Source organism: Numenius arquata, chromosome 7, assembly GCF_964106895.1.
Source record: "Numenius arquata chromosome 7, bNumArq3.hap1.1, whole genome shotgun sequence".
Taxonomy (NCBI): Eukaryota; Metazoa; Chordata; class Aves; order Charadriiformes; family Scolopacidae; genus Numenius; species Numenius arquata.
This window is the reverse complement of record NC_133582.1, coordinates 13930968-13943383: the sequence shown is the minus strand read 5'-3', so window position 1 is coordinate 13943383 and position 12416 is coordinate 13930968.

Here is a 12416-nt window from a genome sequence, read left to right as displayed (position 1 = left end):
AAAATAAATTTAATAAAAGATTTATCATTCCCAATTCCAGATTCAGACAGCTCATACTTTAGTTCTTTAGCCTTGTTTTAGAAAAAAAAAATAAACAAAAACCAAACAGGGAAGATAAAAATTTCTGATATTTAAAAGGTTAAAAAAAAAAGGCAGAAAGTGTTTTATCTTCTTTAGCAAGCTAAACAGCAACAAACTCATTTTCTCCCACTGGCTGATCACCTTAAGTATGAAGTACAGTGAGTGGCATTTCCTCCAGAAAAAAAAATATTTACGTAAATACTGCAAATAGACTCCTTGCCTCAGCCAAAAATGCCTGCCATGGTATTGCCAAGTCTTCTGCAGAAAGCAGGAATTAGAAGCATAGAGCTTGTTCCTTGGGTTTAACTTAAATTGGTGTAGTTTCCTAGTTTGGAAATTGTTATGCTGATATACTATCTCCAAACATAAAGAAAAATAATATGACAACACAGACCAGCTCTCAATCACTGCCAGCCACAAGGATTTTGATAACATTTAAAATAAACACCACCCCCCAGGCCCTTTAACAGTGATGCATAAAATGTCCCTAGCTTTTGTCTTGCTCTCTCATGTGCACAGACACGTGATAAAACAATGAAAAGGCTTTCCTGCTTCGAAATATGTGTAATAACCGCAGCGCTAGGAAAGAGATGCATTTTTACAACACGAGGTGACTAAAATGTGCCAGTGTGAGGGCTGTGCTACCATTCCCCCTTCTCCAGGCTGTCTGCTCCCACCGCATCTTCGCTACTGGTGGCGGAGCGTGGCTGCTCGGGTGAAAAGCCAGTCTGGGGAGATAACCCTACAGAAAGCTACTTGATTTTCTGTGGCTTAGTCTGCAGATTCACGGCTGTAAGGTGGCTCGTATGGGATCAGAGGTGAGCCAGCTCTAGAGCGAGGGAGAAGGCAGGAACTGGATGGAAAGGGAGAGCTTAAGCTGTTGCGGACCTGAACTTTTTGGAACAATGCCACTTAGGCCAAACGACCAAAGATGGACCAGATATAAACCTGATGGGCTAGGGCAAAGACCAGTAGGCAAACATTTCACCACGCCTGCTCGCAGCCAATGTAATGGTGGGAAAGCTAAACAGGCTAGCATCTGAAGGCAAACACCCTTCAGACATCGCTCCAGGAAGCAATCTTTAAGGTAACTAGGTCCTACCACGGAGCTCTGAAATACATACAGCAGCACCACCTTAAAGTCAGGTCACCACTTCATAACTTGCCAAACCAAAATAATAGAGGGCTGACACAGCAAGCGCACAGTACCACTGGTTGACAAGCAACCACGCTGCTACCTTCTGAAGAAGCAGTGGACAAGTGAAGGAGAAGCCGGGCTGGTGGCTTTAGTGCAAGGGAATGACAGTAGTCCAGCCTTGTGATCCCAGCAGCACGTGCTGCTGTTGCACCACAGCTGCCATGGGCAACAGCAAGGCTGGTAACCCTTTGTTTGTGCCGATGGCTGAACAGAACTTCTAAGCAAAATTAGCAGGCCACGAATTAACACCCCCTTTAGTGCCTGCCAACAGAAAGCAAGAAATAAAATAAAACCATGTGGCCGAGGGTTGTGTGAAATGGTGTCACAGGCCTTACTGCATATTTTCCCCACCCTTAAACTGGGAGAACACACTGTGAAAACTGCAACTAAAGCAAACATTTGCAAATTATACCCAGCTTGTGATTTTCTGTGGAATAAATCCGGATGAAGCAAAATGAGGACTCGATCTGACTTGCTATCTTGGAAAGAGTATCTTAAATCACTGTCCGAACAACAGTCTTTATCGCCTAGTAAGACACTGATTTCCCAGGCCCCAGCACAGTAAGCAAACAATGCGCCCCAGGAATTCATCCAGAGCAAACCGGAGCTGCAGAGCCCACAGGGAAAGAGAAAAATGTGTATTATCAAAGCACTAATAACTTTCCACAACATGTTGAGAAAAGATTGCAAGAGATCTTACGCACATTGAGCACGGACAGCAAGCTAAGCTCTTGATGGCCACAGTTACCCAACACCTCTGGCCTAGTACTTACCAAACGTGTCCCAAAATCAGACACACAAGTACGTTTCCCTTAGGCCATGTCTACACTCAAGATTTCCATGTAAAATTCTCACAGTGCTGCTGCGGGCTTTGTTGAGCCAATGGAAAATTCTTCCTGAAATTCCCTGTTGCTGACAAAGCCCCAGCGCTGAAGCAACATGATAAATTACATCATAAGCTGCCAAGACGTCTATCATGACCAAAATGTTAATGCAACAGAAGCAGAAAACCACTGAAGGCTCTGCTGAGGGTAGTTTTGACTCTCATGTAAAACACCTTTGTTTTACAGAAATCAAGTCAGATGCGTCATGGAAGCAAGCAAAAATTTGACAGTAAAAGTGTCTCTACCTTAATAATTAAATAAAAAAAGCTAGTATTTCTGATTTAAGCAAATTCAGTTGAAGAAGATGAGAATCACTGCCAGGTGTAGTAGCATACATTATTATGAGACAAATGTGTGCCAGTACAAATCCCACATAACCTACATAAAAATAAAGCAAGCATAGTTCCACTTATTCTGCATATCTAAAATTAAATCTAAATTTTTTTTTTTTTTTTAAACTCTGCTTAACAACCGAGGAAGATTTAACAGGTGTCATTGTTTCTCCCAGGTGTAATAATCTTTTTCATTTGCCCATGTGAGAAAAGAAAAGCCATTTAATGAGCAGGCTGAAAGTGATGATTAATTAAACAACTTCCAGGGCCTGGGGGATCCCCCTCCATTTGGGATACATTTCCTTTAGCTGTAAGCAAGCTGGAAGGCAAGAGGCAGACTCCTCCTCAGCTTTTTGTTTTAGCTGGCATGTAGTTGTAAAGGGTCGAAGATGCTTAAGCTGGCATGTGTTCGTAAAGAGTTGAAGATGTTTCTCAGCTTACTTGTCAGTCTTTCTGGCATCAGTCATCCAGGAGTAACACTCACTGCCTCAGAACACAATGGTGGGGGTTTTTTTAAGTCCTGGTGACAATATCCCAGTGCTGTCCAATGCAAGAGTGGGCATCAGTTTTGATATTTAATTGGCAGCACTTGCCGATAGTATTTCTTCTTTTAATCACTGAGACCTGAATCTGCCGCTTGTTTTAACTGGATATCCATATGCACCAAGTGAACCCCTGAAAGTAAGTCACCTCATCGAAGCAGGCTCACGACTGATTTTCTAGTGAAAACTTGCAAACAACGAGCAAGACAACAGGTCAGAGTTGGCAAAACATGTGGCCCCTTTCCCTTTTTCTTACTACAACAACCTTTGATCTGAATGTCAGAGTGAAAATACACAAACAGATACTCTCTTATTATATACTCACAGGTGTACATTCCTAAAACTGTTACATTCCATTACTTTCAGCTGTGCTGGAAAACAATACCTTCAGAAGTTGACCCCTTCTCTCCTCTGATCGCACCGGTATCCGAGTACAAAGCGTCGCTGCCAGCATGGTATTCTGAACACGGGTGATGATCACCCTGACAAACCCAGGCAGCACATATAAGGTACAGGGACGAAGTGCTGGGCTGAGATTTGTCCACGTTACTTATACCATGCCCTGCTTTACAGCTCGCAGGGAAAGGGTGCTTCTGGTGCTCAGCAGGACCGCTTCTGAGCCAGGCAGCTGGAGTTTAGATGGCTGGATTTAAGGCTAAAGCGACTTGATTTTGCCAGTGCGGCAAGAATCAGACATCTTGTTGAAATAGATACGGCCCCTGTGGAGGTTCAGATCACTCCCCATAACAGCATGCAACAGATCGTTTGTTTGGGATGGAGCTACTGAATGTAAAAGCACATCCTATCCTTGTAGAAATAAATGTGGAAAATACTTCTTAAAAACCAGTCTCCGGCTCTGGCAGCTTAACACAGAAGGCAGTGCTCTTCTCTTTCTGTTAAAAATCTGCCAGTATACTTCACTAACTGGAAAGGAGAAAAAAAGCATGAGGAATTTTTCCATTTTTCTCCCCGATTGTTTTGAGCCGTGTTTATCAGCAGTACCGCATCCCCTTTTGTTAGAAAATTAAAAGTTGAACTGCAAGCATAAAAGCCATCATGAACCATGCAATAACCTTCAGGCATTTTAAGAGCAGCAGAGGTTAGAAGGGCAGCTCCTGACTCTAAACAGCACCTATTGTTTCTCTTTCTTCTTGAATAACAAAAGCAGAGCTGAAAGCTATTTACCTGGTTTTACCTCAGTCAGATCTCATTTCCCCCTTTATTTTCAGTAGATGATCTTATCAAATAGTGTCATTTCTAACGATTGCTTTGATCAGATATATTTTTCTGTGGTTTTTTTTATTTATTTTTTGTTTTTTAAATTTCATTAGTAAGTTCTATAATAGATAACTCGGCATACAAAGTCACAGCAGAAGAGCACTTAGGAGGCTTTAGGATTCTGCCAATGCATATTAAAATTAAGGGTAACTATTTTTAAGCTTATAGGTTAATATGCTTTCATTTTGAAATCACGAGGGCCAGTTTACAGTACAAGGCTCTGATCCTGCCAACACTCCCACAGGAACAACTTTCGGTCCGCCCGGTCCCCCGTGTTCCCCTCCCGCTGCCGGCACATTCACACAACTGGACACGTAACTTGCGCCAACACGACTGCAGAGCAAGGGTGGAAGGATAAAAATCCCTCATCCGCTAAACTTTTGGGTGTTCTGCTATTCAATGTAGAGTGTCCAATACATTACTCAAATTGTTTATAATGCAGAAGAAAAAAAAAAAAAAAGTTTGATTTCAAAACAAAAACCTTACAAGAGTAGGCATCATGCAGAGTTGTGACTGGCTGGGAGTGATCTGTAGTTAATATATAAAATCCTCTGAGATCTAGCTTTAAAAAATCCTCGCTACAGACAAAAGGAAACCATAATATATAATTTCTTCCACAGTTTTACAATATTTATAAAACTTTAAAAAAAAAATCTTTTCAGGGGTGTTTTTCTCTTTAGGAAGAAAGTTCATACAAAAGCAATCATTTCTAGCTTTACTGATCTTCACTTAAAAAATTATTTTATTTTTTTAATTTCTCTAAATCACTTCCCAACATCTACCCCCTGTTTTGTACCTTTCTGCAATTTCATTAAAAAGGTGGGAAAAAAAAAAGTTACTTAAAAATATTTCAATGAAATCATTCTCCAATTCATAAACTGCTGTTACAATCTTAAGGAACTGAACAGAGAAATTATTTTATTTTAGCTATAAATTAAATGCCAGTGAAGTATTTGCAACCCTAAAATCACCATTAGACATAGCAAACTACAATGCAAGTTTATGGCATTTGATTCTTCATCATTAGCTGGCGTTTAAGAAAACCATTAAAAATGGTGAAATAACAGGACTTCCCTCTCCTATGAAAGCAGCTTATAAATGTATATTTTTAGGAAATTTTTGGATAAAAATGTAGAAGTTCAATTTTCCTTACCATAACATGCTATCTATGAAATCTGACTTCATTGAATGTTACATTATTAGCAGGACCAGGCTCTCAAGTCGGTATTATATCAGCTCCTCAGCTGCTATAAACTGTCATAACTCAACTGGAGCTGATGTCCCACTAGGACTAATTTAAGACCTGCAAAGTGTTTCTGACAATAAAATAGATAAAATTAAAAAAAAAAAAAAGACTGAAAACACGTCTTCGTGCACAATTTGGAAGTCTACTGAAGAGACACGCATTTTTGAAAACAGCTCTTACAGCCTTACAGTCAAGTTCAGAGGTTTGTTAGAATATTTTCACTTTCTGCAAAGACTCTGTCACCAACAGAAAATAAAAACAAGGCAGGCTCTGAAACGTGCTTTACTTTTCTGGCATCAACTCTTGCCCTTTTGCAGCCCCGTTTCCATCCAAAGTTTTTCCTAACTACAAACAAAAAAGAAAATCGACATCTGAGTGCCTGTAAGAACTAAAATTATTGCATATATTATTGGTTTTCTATGTATCTTTATTGAGGCACTTGAAATGTTGTAATTACATATATTTCCTGCTTTAATAAAATGTTGCTGAAAGGTTTAGTTACTACGATCCTTTATAGCTCTGGAAGAACTGGCAAGCTGGAAAGAGGAAAGTAACTTTCCAGTCAGTTCAAAGGAAATGGAGTATGCTCATTTCCACTTGCAGAATCCACTCTTTATCAGGCTCTACAGACATTTCTATGTAACCTTCTGCAGTGCAGCATCTGGGCACAATATTTTCATCTTATTACTTTTTTTTTTTTCCCTGAAGATATTATTAGTTTATAAAGCTCAGGAAAAAACTGGGCATAGGGTGAGAAGACGTTTGAGCAAAAATATATGATTAGGCAGTTAATCACGTTCTCCTCGTAGCTGCTCTGTGTATGTGTTAGGATTTATGATTTCTCTCTCGCTTCCAAACCTGAACACGCGCACACACACACACACACACACTCTCTCTCACAAGTATCTTGTCTTTCTTCAAAACCATCAATTTTGGGCAATCATCTTACAAACTTGATTACTTTTCTGCAGTACTTAACAAAACAAGTTTTGTTAAAAATATTTATTCTGAAATTTTAAAAATGGCAGAATACTTCAATAGGAAAGAACAAGATTTAGCTTGAACTTTTGAAAGTGAGCGGCTCTACTCACAGTTTTCCCATGTCTAACAAGGACTAGTTTACTAACACTGCATTCAAAACTGTTTATTAGAGGCTTGGAAGATAAAGAAAAAGCACTTATTTCTCCTCTTTACTGCCCAAATTTCATTTGAGTCTTCCCACCACACAAGCTGTACGCACTCAGCATTTTCAATTACTTCATATGGATGATGTAGTTTAGTAACTAAAAACATTAAGACACTTGGCAGACACAATAATATTATTCTGGGAAATAGATGTGGGGGGCAATGTTTCTAAACTTCTTCACATGACACAAATTGCTAATAAGAGGGTTACTAACAACAGTATTTAGGAACCTTTGGTAACAAATACAGTATGATCCGGAAGCTATTTATAATACACCTGCACCTGGCAAGCCAAACAAGACTGGAGTGTTTCTGAAAATAATGACACTCCTTTTCAGGAGTAGTTTTGAGGAGGACAGCGACCTTCACAGGCTTGAAGGGGAGACTAGAGCATATATAACTGATAAAGCATACATCATACAGAAGAAAAGCCACCAAAGGCTTAAAGGAGGAGGAAAGTAAGGAAACGTTATCCCATCTTCATTCCACACTTCTGGAATGTGGGCAGATCATAGTAAAAGTTTAAGTGGCAAGAAGATTAAAGGAAAACTGTTAAAGCCAAAAAGGACACTCACATCATCTGGTGTAAGTCAGCCATGTTTCTACAGACTTCAGTGGAGATGCACTGATTTACACCAGTTGATGTTTTGGCCTGATGGCTTCACAGAAGATACTATCGATCAAATGTGTGTTCTATTTTGATTAAAAGCTGCTCTCGCTGTCAGAGCACATCTTGCCCCAGCTGGAAGCCACTCTGGTATTTTTCTTTTTGCTAGAAAGCACCCTATAGGCAAATTCCAAAATAATAACTAAAACAAAAAAAAAAAAAAGTCTACATGAATTGTCAACTACTGTTTGTTATTATTTATCATTTTTTGGCACACACAGACATGCCAGGCACTTTAGAGAAAATACTTCGAAGACAATTCCCTGCCCTGCGGAGCTTACAAGACAAGGGCTAGTCCGTTCTGCAGACACAGGGCACTGCTTCACCAAAAATTATTCCAATTAGTTCAGTGGCATTCCTCACAGTAGTAAGATTGTGCTTATTATGCACGTTAGCAATTTCAGGTCTTAAGTGCTGAACACGGCAAACAAGAGAGGATAAAAGAAAAAGATGTTTTACAGAGAAATGGTTCAAACATACTACATCTGTAAATCTTTCTGAACCTGAACACTTTTTTTGTGCATTTAACTTGCCCACTTTTCACCAAACCCCCCCACCCAAGTCTTCACAGCCTTATCTCTCAAAATGTCATTATGCAAGTACATGATGTTTAGCGTGTGGCTTCTAATGTGATACACTGCTAATTAAGAGATTTTTAGCATTGGCTTTAATAAGAAAGAGGAATCGGGAACGGTGGCAACAGTTCTTGAAGAGCAACACCCATATGGTTTCAAGCCCAGCCACCCAGCCCCGCACGGAACAGTACAACTGCACACCCTGACAAGCCTTCCGCCCAGCCTTCAAAGCAAAAAGAAAAGTGGAACATGAGACCAACTGTGAAACTGAAAGAGCTATCAGGTTTGAGGAGGGCTGCAGGGAAGAAACCTCATAAATTACAAGGCTTAACAATGAAGATCACTTTTAACTTCACATCCTGAATATCGGAAAGCCGCTATCATAACCTCAGAGCATCCAAAAAGGAGGAGTAACCTATCAGCTATCAAAAAGTCCTTCTAGATATACCGTGCCTTCACATCATCGAGTATCTTTCCAAATGTTACATGGAACCAAAAAATATTTAGTTTTAATAAATAGGGCAGATCCATACTGTCAAGGAATGACTGAAATTAACTGTCTAATATATAGTGAATATATACATCAAGGCATATTCCCTTCTTTGCCCCATTCTCTGGGCCATAGCAGTTTCATGATAAGATTTCAGTACTATTTCAGGTTGGGTCTTTCACTTTTACAAAAGCTAACACTTAATAATTGTAGTTGTGGCTATAATACAATTGGTGAGACAAAGTGGAAAAAAAAAAAAAAAAATATCTGTCGGGCTTCTTCATTTGTACCAAGGTTTTAGGAAAGTAATTGACAATTTTTATTGTTTATCTATTGTCACTTTTAAGAAATAGGTATAATCTAGTTAGTTTTCACTAGTCTCAAAGGAATGAATTTTGCAAACAAAGCCACAAGAAATCAAACCTGAAATATTAGACAATCTGCATTCATGTATTAATTTTCAAAAATACAATCTTGGCCATTAAGAGCAGCATTTCCAAACTTACTGGTTAAGCACAAAGCACTGCATTTCAATCACAGCCACAAGACATGAAACACATCATTATTAAGTGCTGTAGCAAGCTCTTAACAGCTGCTGAGAACATGAGCGTTACTACGGCTTTTGGCAAGATTTAGCAGGTTTGGAAATCAGGAAAATGAGATCTAGCAAAGATATTTTTAGGATCAAATATATCAAAAAATAAAAGTCTTCATCTCAGCAATCATACATGCAATTTGCAGTTAAACTGTCAATTGTACTACTCTGACTCTTCTTCTGTAGTTTCATATTTTGTTGTAATTTTTTAATTCTACAAGGGGAAAAGTCAGTAAGAGAACTGGAGGTACCCAAAAAACTCCCACTGTGAAACAGCTTACTGTTTGCCAGTGTGCGTACTTCTGAAATTCTATTAGCTGCTTTTTAAAGGTTACCTATTTCAAATTGAAATTGATGGAACGATCATTTTCACTTCCATCCAAAATGCTTTACAGGAATTACACTGTGTCTGAATTTGATAGACATATTATACTGGCTTACCTACTTTATGCAAAATTATTTCCTCTTTTGAAATGTTTTATAAGTATTCATTTGAAGGATGCAGTGTCCCACATAAATTTATTACTACAGAAAAACTTAACAAAAAAATTACTTCAGATAATCTAATTGGCTCTTATTTGCCTGAAAGAAACCACATATTTAGAGGAGAGAGGTGTATTTTGCAAATTCTTACAGTTCATCTGAAATTAGCATTTGGTATTTATCAATCACAGCAAAAGAGAGTTCTTCTGAACAGGAGAGCTAGGACTTGAGTTAATTTGTCATCCACGATTATCACTTGGAAGTTCACTGAGTTTATTAAAGACAACTACTGTGTGATAAGGACAGTAGAGACACCATTAACCATGTCATTTAAATTGCTTGAGTTGGCATTGTGCCCAAGTCCTTCAGATCAGTATATCAACACACTTGTTGCTGGCAGGGACTCATTTAAAAGGGGGGAAGAGGAACTCCCTCAGAACTGAGTGTGCTGTACAGATTTCTACAGTAACTCATAAGCAATAAGCAGTATTATTCAGTCTTTGTATTTTTGATTCCTAGACAAGAGAATGACAAAACAATGACAATCAAGTGAAAGACGCTGCTCTTCCTAAGGAAAAAAAAAAATAACGGGGAAACATTTTTGTAATTTTCATTTGAAATTACTTGAATTTGCATTTACTGGAACACCATATTTTGCTTTTAACTGCAATGCCGACAAACTAACAAAGATATCCCCCCCCCAAATCACTTGCTCTGACAAATTTTATGATCCTGTATCTCTCCCACCCTTGCCTCCTCCCCAAGATCTCCTGCTTTCACTTCATTAAGCCTGTAGGAAGGAGAAAAGTTGTGATGGCTGGACAGAGTTTATTTTCAGAAGTAGTAAGAGTCATTTTATTTCACTTCAGACAGGAATCATGCCACAAAGTAACATAACAACACATTTGGGAAAGCTGAAATTAAGAAGGTACAAGGATTTTTTTTTTCCCCAATTCATACCGAAATGAATACTAACATCTTTGTTGGAAACAACCTACATGTTAAGTTCGGCATATTACTTCCACGTGTAGAAAACAGTCGCAACAGAAACTTTTTCATTGTACTCTTCATCTCCTGTTTTCCTAACTATGTCCCGACTAAGAAAAGAAAGGGTATCCCTTTTTTGGAAAGGAGAAATTCATCAGCTTAACAAGCATCTCAGTGCGTAAAAGCAGCTTATTTGTTTGCTAAAAAAATGCTGTGCTTCCCAATATCCACGCCATGGCCAGCAACAGCTCCGCATTCTCCCATTTATCACTTCCCGGCAGGAGTGTGCTGGCACTGCGGGCCTGGGCGGCGGGCAAACACTCAGGTACGTGGCCCCAGAGGATATAATTGTTGGGGAAAAGGCTCTCTTACCTTCCACAAACCGTCCTCCGGCGTCTTCAAGTGAATGATCTGGAAACACAAAACCAAAACCCCCTAAAGTAACCGCAGAACCCGCAGCCAGCCCCGCTGCTCTGCCGTCCCCCCTCCCCACACGCTCTCCAGACCACTTTCCCACCGCTTGCGCTACAAACAGCAACTTTCCCGTGGCATTTATTTTTTACTGGTGAGCCATAAAATCGCCTGCTTGTCCAATTAATGCAAGCATCATCGTTTTCATTTACCTTTCACCATCTCCAGGGAAGGAACGCGGAGGGGGGAAAACAGAAAAGCAAATGGGTAAAAGAAGCTTCAGAAACACGAGTTTCAACTCATTTACGATCCCAGATACAGGTTAATAGTTAAACTCCTTCCTCTCCCTCCCACCCTCACAATTATTGATGCCCTTCAAGAAATGAAATGGGTTTTTTTGTTCTCGTTTACCAGAGGCTAGACAAACTGTCAACATCTCCACTTTATTTACGGGTTGAGCAAGAGCAGTTCCTCAAACATCAACATTTTTTTACGTTAATCCTGGAGAGAATCCACTTCTCTAAAACTACAGAATTTGCCAACTTCTGTAGTATTTATTTTTAACGAACAAGAGTGAGAGCCTTGAGCTATCCTCCCTGCCCTCAGAGGAGAGATGGGGGAAAGCACGGCTTCACTCTCCCAACTTTAAAGTCCTTTTCCCTTCTCTTCCCAAACCACTCGGCCCCTGGTCACTCTCCATCCGACATCCCCCCCCCCTCACCCCCCAAAATCTCTCCCCTCCCGATCCCCCACCTGCACCACGTCCAGTGGGATTTCACGGGAGGAAACAAAAATCTGCCAAGTGGTTCCTCTTTCGGGCGATTTCTTCGACCCGTCTGGAGGTTTAAACCTGAAAAACAAACACCTCTATTGAATGCAAACTAAGCTTTGGGGGTTGCCGAGTTAATTCCTCGGCAGACAGCTACTCTCAGTGTCTGGTTACACAAACATACCTACAGACAGGTTGGAGGGGAGTCCCTTAGAAACCGAAGGCAGGGGGTGGAATAAATCAAAACAGGCACAAAGCTTGGAGGGGGGGACGACTCGGGAGAGGGCGGGCAGGCTGATGAGAGGGAAGACACGCAGGAGACAGGTTTAATATTGGGATAGGGAGAGTTAAAGCAAGGGGTAAAGCGGACTGAGACCCCAAAGATCTCAACTTGGGGGGGGGAGGGAAGGGAAGGGGATGTCGTTTTGGGTGGCGGCGATAACAAGTTTTTATACACAGCCTAAATAAAACAAAGGAAGGAGCAAAGGCTGAAGAGTGAGGAGCGGGCTGCTCCGGAGGCGGACGGGCTGAGGGCGGAGGCGGGGGGGGGGAGGAGGCCATCGGGTGTCACCGCACCGCCGCCCGGCTCCGCGCCCTCCGCACCGGCACCTCGCCCGGTGTGAACACCGGCTGCCCTCCCGGCCGGCCTGCCTGGCCCCCGACCGTCCCTCGCCGCCGCCGCTGCCCGCCCCC